Here is a 9,088-nt window from a genome sequence, read left to right as displayed (position 1 = left end):
CACCCCACTCAATACTTGCAAACTGATAGAAAAACTTTTTTCTTTTGTTATTTACCTGTTTCAGCGGCTGTTTACAATGTTGATGATTCTTTTAGGAAGTTTAAAATTATTTTACTATTTATAGGGATAAAGATTCAGTTTCTTTATAGGGCTGCTTCTGCTAATCAGTATCCAATATTTGGTTTGCGAAATTCCATGAATTCATTGTACTTTGAATGTTGCTTTTAAAATAGTTCTTTAATGATATAGCCGCAAGGTATGCTATATTAAGTTTTGCAGTATTTCATCTACTTGCCATCTTTATTTTTCCTCTTACAACTACATTTATTTTAACATGAATGTATTTTTTCATAATCCAAAATTTTTCAGTAGTGGAGGATCAACTATAGTGGCCGCAGTACATGATGGTTATGTTCTTCAAAAGGTAATTTTTCTTATAGCTACAATTAAACTATATGCTAAACTTTTGTCTTGATATAGAATAGACTCCTGGTGATCTACGTGAATCCCTAAAGTACATTTACAACTTATTGTTGAATATGTTTTCAAGAATCCTTTGTATACAAGGGAACTCAATCAGGTAACTTTTAAATTGTTTTTTAATGGGATTAAATATATCAATAATGGATTTTGATATGTCTTTTTACCAATACCGATCAACTCTCTTGATAATGATGCAAACCTACTCAAAATCCTATCTGTGTATTTAGAAGTTCTACTCAAAATCCTTTTAATTTTCAATACATAATATTCTACCATAGTCACTTTGTTCTAGTGATGCAACTGTCTTTGGTGTTACCACTGATTGTTTAAATTAGTTGTTATCATGGTTAAAGATAGAGATTACATGTACTGTTGCCCTCTTCTTAATGAATTTCTTGACCTTTGTTTTCTACTGCATTTTTAAGAAAAGGAATAACAATGTTTCAGGAAATATTGGTTGATAGAGCTGTTCTGCTGCTGTTGGCCTTTTCTGCCTTCCGATTCTGGTGGTGAAAAGAACATTCATCCCACATTAGTTGGATGACTTTACTAAGCTATGCATGATTTCCTTCCATTGCTATGCGAGACATTAGTAAACCTTCTCCTGAAGGTGGTCGCTCTGGTTGGGATGATGTTGGTGGTCTTAATGACATTGAATGCGATCAAAGAGGTATTATTTCTTTACTTCTGATCTTCTTAGAAATGCAAGGCTAATAGAACTCTTTGAACTCATAACATTTGATATTTTATTGCTTCCTTGAGTTGATAGCTTATTGGACCTTTTGAAGTATGAACCCTATTGGAGTGTACATTTACGCTTTAGATTTTAAGCTTGAAAAATCAGTTCATCAAAGTGAATATGTTAGTAAACGGTCCCGTATCGCAGCGGAACACAAAATAATAAAACTCAGGAATCGTTTACATGAGCCAAGATCAAGAGTATAATTTTACAATATATTAAAGCAAGAATCTGTAGAAATTAATAATCTGGTGTTAGAAACCATACGCACGTTTGGAGGCCACCACGATTGTCTTTGAACATTTTGCTACCGATCCAAGTGTAGGATCGAACCTGTGTAGTCCACACGAAGACAACTCAAAAGAACCAAATAGGGATTTGCTAGATCCTCTTTGGCTTCAAGATTAGAAGAAAAACAATCAATTGAAATTGTTTTAGGCTAAGAGTGTTCTGCAGTGGGAGTGAAAAGAGAGGGCTGCTGTGTGTGTTATTTTCAAAGAAAAATCAATTCATTTTATTAAATAACACACATTTTTCTTTTTATAGTAAAATAATCAAGTTGCCCTAATCCCATACGGAATAGGCTTGGGCTCCAACCCAAACGCCCCATGTTGCCAAACACTCCCAATTTGATTTATTTTATTTCCATCATTATCTCAATTAAAATCAATTAATATATATTTAAATATATATTAACATTTAACAATAATGATATATTTAATATGTGCAAACACACATTTAAACGTAATTTCACTTATTTAATTTTTTTAACAAATTAAATAAAGGCTACGACCTCAGCAAATTTAATGCACTGTGAAATTACCAAAATACCCTTTCGCCTAAAAGACGAAAACGCCTTCTTTCTCTGGATATTAAATTATCTTCTAGTGGGTTGACCCATAGGCTCCTCCTCATATCGGCAGTGTAAGTATCGTGATTAACACCAATTAATCTCTCACTAATACAGACCAAGATTGGCCCCTAGCAAGGCATCATGGCCACCGATAGATTCAGATTCAGCAAGTAGTACCTGTCAACATATGGTTACCGGCAATTCGATCCTTTCATCATACATTATCTCGACGAGACGAAGACATAGAAATAGTGTCAACCTTCGGTTACTCTCGATATTATTTATTCAGTTTTGGACCAATACCATATTATAAACTGGATAGAGCAGCAACTCAATCCCACTGTGGCCACAGTTTTAGTGTCATTGCCATATACTGAATTGCGACGTGAGATAACTTTCTCCATACCGGGAGTGATGAATCCTCTGTCAATCCACCATAGTCTTGATACCTCTTGATGCAGCCAATCAAACCGTATTGACAGCTCTGAAAAGAACTGCGTTAGGCTAGTGTCAAAAACACCAATCGGTGCACAAGGCGCTTCGGTGACTCAAGTCTAAGGATCAAATGCACACCATTTGTTAGAGGATTGTTCCATAGACACTAGGGTTACCATCCATATGGAATCCTCTGGTGGATCAGTCCAGTAACTTGCTATAGTGTAATCGCCTGCAGCAAGCACCCATGTGTGCACCAGGTTGTCACGAAACAACCTTGACAAGTGAGATCAGTCACCCTCAACAGGTCGTTCAACACATGATAGTCTTACCGTATATCTGTGCCCTTACTTCAGAATAATACTGGGGCTACGGACGTTTCTAGAATGGCCACCCTATGTGCTCATAGGGTCCATACAGATTTGAAACACTTGATACCCTCGTCACGGTTCTACCATTCAGGACATATATCAATCATATTGCAATATAAGATTTACGCGTATAGAATAAAATGCTTTATTGATTAATGAACATCATTACAAAGAGTCAATTACAATAATTGATTGGCTCTAGGGCATCTCCTCTAACAGAATACTCATTGAAAAATCTTTGATGATAAACAGTGCATTCATCTCTTCTAACATCTAACAGTTTAACTAAAAAGTTCCTTTTTGGAGTTAATTTTTTAGTGTGTCTGTGTAATGTCAAAATGTCAAGAGCTAGATGCTTCTAGCTTCCCAGTTGAATGAGCAACTATTCTGAAAAGTTTTGCTAGAGCAAGGGTTGGTTCAATAGTCCTACTTTTTATCTAAAGATGTCACTGGTTTAAATCCTCTTGGAACCACATATTTAAGATATTATATCTGTTAGGTTTTCTAACAACTAAAGGTTGTGTAAATAGTTTGGGTTCTGAACTTGGTGCTCATGCCGAGGGGTTTTGGATTATAAAAGGAAAAAACAAAATCCGGCATTTTCTATTGTATCATATATCTGTTGCTAATTCTATATTTAATTGTCAGATGATTGAATTGCCTTCAAAGTTTCCAATATCTTGCCAAAGCTCCTTTACGTTTAAGGTCAAATGTTCTCTATATGGTCCTCCTGGTTGCGGCAAAACTCACATTGTTGGTGCTGCTGTGTTCTTTACGATTTATATCGGTGAAAGGGCCTGAGCTGTTGAACAAATACATTGGTGCTTCTGAGCAAGCTGTAAGATGGCATAAGCCTTTTCTTTTATCTATATTTCCATTAAATCCTGCAATTGTATATATTCTTGACATTTGATGATACATAGTAACTAATAAGGGTCTTATGAAATTCAGAAATTTCAATCCATTGTTCTCTCTAATGAATTGAGTAAATATGAAAGCCTTTATAGTGTTATTTTCTTATATATTCTATGATTTGTTCTTGTTTACTTGTGAAAGTTATTTCCAGAATTGATGTTCAGGTCTAAAATGATTAGAATTAACCACTAAATTTTGGTCACCAAAAGATATACGTCCACTAATAAAATAGTCACAAAAAACTATTGGATTTAATTCAGCTCTAAAATGATTAATTAAATATAATTTTGGTCACTAAAAGATAATTGGCCACTAATAAAATAGTCGCGAAAACTTATGGATTCCACATTCAGTCTAAAATGACTACAATTAATTACTAAATTTTGGTCACAAAAGATACGTCGGTCACTAATAAAATAGTCGCAAAACCAGTGGATTTCTAATTAGTCTAAAAGTATTACAATTAACACTAAATTTTGTCACCAAAGATAATTTGTCTACTAATAAAATAGTTGGAAAACTTTTACGAAATTACCCTTACACTTTGGGTCTAATTTTTGGGATTCGCGACAAATTATTAGACACTAAAACGTACATTTTGCAACTAATTGATTAGTCGCTATACAATTTACCAAATTACCCTTGAACTTTTAGCGTCTAAGTTGGGGGACTAATTTGCAGCATACGACTATTTTGCTAGTCGCAAAAAAAAAACTTTTGCGTCTAAACCAAAATTTAGACGCGCTATGAATCTGCGACCAGCCTACTGCAACTAAGGGGCACACCAAATTTAGACGCTAAAAATGGCTTAGCGTCTAAATGTGACTTTCTGTGTCTAATTTTGCTAGACGCAGAATACAGTTTCTTGTAGGGAATTATGACTGGGCCATGCAAAATATCCGCAACCCAAACTGAACATGCTAACCGACCGAATTTTTCGAGTACCAAAAAATTCGAGTCGGTTTGAATAGTAATTCATGAGATACCCGAATTTTAGGTTCTGGTACGGGTCTTATAAAAATACAACCGAGTACCCAATACCTAGTTTATTAAAAAAATAAAAAATAAAAAGTAAAACAATTTTTCTTTTTTGTTTGACTCATAAGAAAAGCCCCAATTAATTTACCCTAAAAGAAAATTTTCTCCAGTGGAGTCTTCTTCTTCAATTCTTCTTGCAGGTTCTGTCTTTGCTCTTTTGTGTGGGTAGCAGATATTGTATATTGTTGTTTCTAATAGTCTTGTCACTACTTTTGTGAAGGTTTTGGTGTTTTGTAAAGTGTGACTCTGTGTTATGTTGAGTCAAGTTGAGTTAAAAAGAAATGAGTTCAATTAGTGATGTTGTCTCATGCATGTGGGTTTACAAACTGGATATTAAGATTACGTTTCTTGGTCTTGAATATTATTAACATCTGGAAGAGAAGACGATGAAAAAGAAAGAGAAAAGTAGTGAAGGAGAAGAAATGGAGAAGACTGGAAAGAATAAGAAAAGCAAAGGGAGAAGAAGAAATGGAGAAGACGAAAAAGAATGAGAAAAGCAAAGGGAGAAGAAGAAGAGAAAGAAAAGGGTCAGTGGAAAAATTAGATGATGAAAGAGAAATGGTCAAATGGAGAAGAATAAGACGAAGAAGAAATAGAAGATTGGAGAAGAAAAAAATTACGATTCTACCCTTTGAAAGTTTAATTAGGTATTAACCATTTAAAATTCGGGTTATAAATCGGGTAACCAAAAATCAACCCAAATATTCGGGTATCCGGATTTTCGGGTGTCATAAAAACCGATTCGGTTTTCAGGTACCCCGAATATTTGGGTACCTAATTAAACTGGCAAAACCGGTTCAGATACCCGGTTTTGCATAGCCCTAATTATGACGTCGCTATTTACTTTATGCAATAAAAATGAACATTTTGTTGCGGTATATCATAGGCGAGCAAAATTCACATTTCGTCATAGTGTACATTAGACGACACAAACACACATCTCGTCGCGTTATAGTGTCGGCGACATAATAGATAGTATGTCACTATTGACATTAGGTGATGACAACTAATATTTCACCGATAAATAGTTTTAGTGATGAAAATGGTGTAGGCGACAATGCTTTGGTTTGTCGCCCGATTCAGCGACAAATTTTAACAAATCGTCGCCTAAAATAAAGTGCGACACACCTACCACGATGATCTTGGCAATGATTTTCATTCATCACTAAACGTATACCGCAACAATTTCCAGATTTTTAGCAATGAAAAAATTCGTAGCTAAAAACCCTTTTTGTTGTAGTGGATCACATCGATTCTTGGTTTATTGAAGGATCTGAATTTGCAAGTGGAAACACCAATCAAGCTATATTGTGACAACAAGGCAGCAAATGACATTGCAGCCAATCCAATTTTTCATGAAAGAATGAAACACATAGAGATATTGACTACCACTTTGTTAGAGATAAAATACAAGAAGGTATGATCAAAACAAAGCATATCCGAACCACAGATTAACCTGTATATATCTTCACAAAGTCGTTATGTCAACATTCACATCTATTAGCCAAGCTCATAGTTTATGACATTTATAAATCATGAGCTTGAGAGGGAGTGTTGACATTTAGATGATGATACACACAATAAGCGTCGAGATTATATGGAGGATTTGTTGTAATCAAGATCATAACATAAATAGCAACATTATATTATTTCCTTTTGTATATTGATTATGTAATTATTTCACTTATTTGTTTCCTTACTAGTTACATTCTATTTGTATAAATTAGGACAAATGATACATGAAATATATAACAAGCACTTTACCTTATTTACATTGCTTTATTTTCTATTTCTCTTAGGCACTCTCTGCAACTTGTTGCTTCTCTTGCCTCTCCAGCATCTTCCTAGCATTCTTCGACAGCACAACTGCCTTTATTGCCACTTCCTTTCCAGATTGTTAAAATTTGTATTCAAACACTTCACTTAGATGTTTAATATCTTTGGTATTTTGTTTTTGATATGTTCATATATGTACTGTATTTATGTAAGTCACTTGCTATTCTCATATTGAAATTTGAGTCTTAGTTATTATATTTTTAAAGTTTGATAATCTTATTTTCAGGGAGAGAATAGTGAGGATGAATACGAATTTCACTTCACTCAGCATATTGAAATTAGTGACGTATTCAAAGCTGGAGGTTCCTAGTTTCATACACTTCCCCAACCCCAACCCCAACCTTAAGACCTTGCACCTTGCGGTCGATTTTCCCGATGATCGACCCGCCCAACAACTCTTCTCTAGTTGTCCAGTTCTACAAGAGTTGGTTTTAATCAATTGTAACTGGAAGCATACAAAGAGAGTCACCATTTCTATTCCCACTCTAAGGCAATTAAGTATTTATGAAAATGGCTGTCCAGAAGATTACCCTTCTACAGATCAATTTGATACTCCCCTTGGTTGTGTGGTCTTGATTTATGCAGAAAATCTTCAGTATTTTGATAGCTCGAGTTATTTGACTGTTGAAGTATCATTGTGTAACATATATTCGATAGCCAGTGCTAGGGGCGGAATATATTTTATATACAGATATAAAGTTTCTATGTTTATATATAGGATAATATTACATGTATAAAAAAACTTACAAAGATTTCTTATATAAAATGATGTGACAAGAGATGAACGAAAAAGTGAATATAATGAGTTTAATTTTTTGTATTCATTCTTTCATTAATCTCTTATCACATCACTTTATACAAAAAAAAATTCGTGCATCTAATATTATTGTTATATATAATAAGTTCTATAATTACTCATTAAACATTTACCTTGTGGATTACAACTTTTAAGTTATGTATTGTTACAATATATATTTAAAGTATCATGGTAGAAACTTCTATTAAACAAATACAAATTAACTTTGAGAGAAAAGATTAAAAAAAAAAATTGTTATTAAATTTTTATTATTTTTGTATTTCAGGCAGTTAAAATTTAATCTAATTTGCATAATTAATTACATTATTGATGACACACTAATTAATTTATTGTTAATTATTTCAAGTGTTTTACTAATCAAAAGGATATATCAAAAAGAAAAAAATAAAGAGAGACAAAAAATGGTAAGACATTTTATAAAATATAAAAAACTTATAAAGAATACAAGAATTAAATCAATAAAATATAAAAATATAAAATAAATAAGAACCTAACTTAATATTTTTACACTAATTTTTAGAACATATTTCATTAGGTGTTAATATGGTGGGGTGGCCAATAAAATTATTCTTTTACTTATTATATATAATACTTTTACTCAAAATAAGGAATTATTCTTTGGTCAGGACTAAGGGGTGGTCATGGCCATCTCAGGCCAAAGAATAGCTCTGCCCATGGCCGATGCACATATTAACGTTCAAGACTTTTACGATATGATAGAGGACCGCATCCCAAGAGTCCTGAAACTAATTAATGGAATTCACAGAGTTAAATCTCTTATTTTATATCGTGATACTCTCCAGGTTTCGTAAATTATTTTTCTTTATCAATTATTCGTAGATGGGATGGCCTTTTGTTATCTATTATATTTAATTCTATGGGGAGACATAATTGTGAGATTGAATTTTTCTTTCTTATTTTCAAAGTTTTTCTCAAAAAGAAGATAATCTAGAAACTCGTCTGCCTATCTTTCACAACTTGATTTATTTGGAGGTGGAACAGACATTGAGTTGTGATGAAAGTTTAGTGTTGACATATTTTCTTCATAAATCGTCTAATCTGGAATCTCTTGATGTATCAAGGTAACAAAAATTAAATTTGAATGAATGAGCGCATAAAATATCCTCAATACAAAGTACACCTGCTCTTGAAAGGTAAGAACGAAGTAATTATTTTATGCTGAGTGATTTAGAGGGGAAAAAGCTAATAAGTTCTTATGATGTACTGCAGCAGCTACCCATAAACTAACACTCATCTTCGAATATATGAACGCTCGTGAAAGCAGAGTAATCTTTCCACATAATTGAAGAAGCCCTTGTTCACAATACACAAGTTGGCAGAGAAGAAATAATGTGAAGGAGGATATTGTAAGGTAAGTTGCTGATTATATCTTCTGTGTTAACTGCATTTTCTCCAATCAAAATACCCAAGTGTCATATCTAAATCAGAAACCCTATATTTATTGGAAAATAAACCCTTTTAAAATCCCTTTTATCTCATATGACCCTCTCGCTTTGTTGAAGGATGGAATGGAATTACATTACTATATAAAAGAAAAAATAAACTTTTATTTCAAACTATTATATGCTTAAATACAAAAC

This window comes from Pistacia vera, unplaced genomic scaffold (genome assembly GCF_008641045.1).
Source record: "Pistacia vera cultivar Batoury unplaced genomic scaffold, PisVer_v2 Contig100, whole genome shotgun sequence".
In the NCBI taxonomy this organism is placed as follows: Eukaryota; Viridiplantae; Streptophyta; class Magnoliopsida; order Sapindales; family Anacardiaceae; genus Pistacia; species Pistacia vera.
This window is presented reverse-complemented; position numbering follows the sequence as displayed.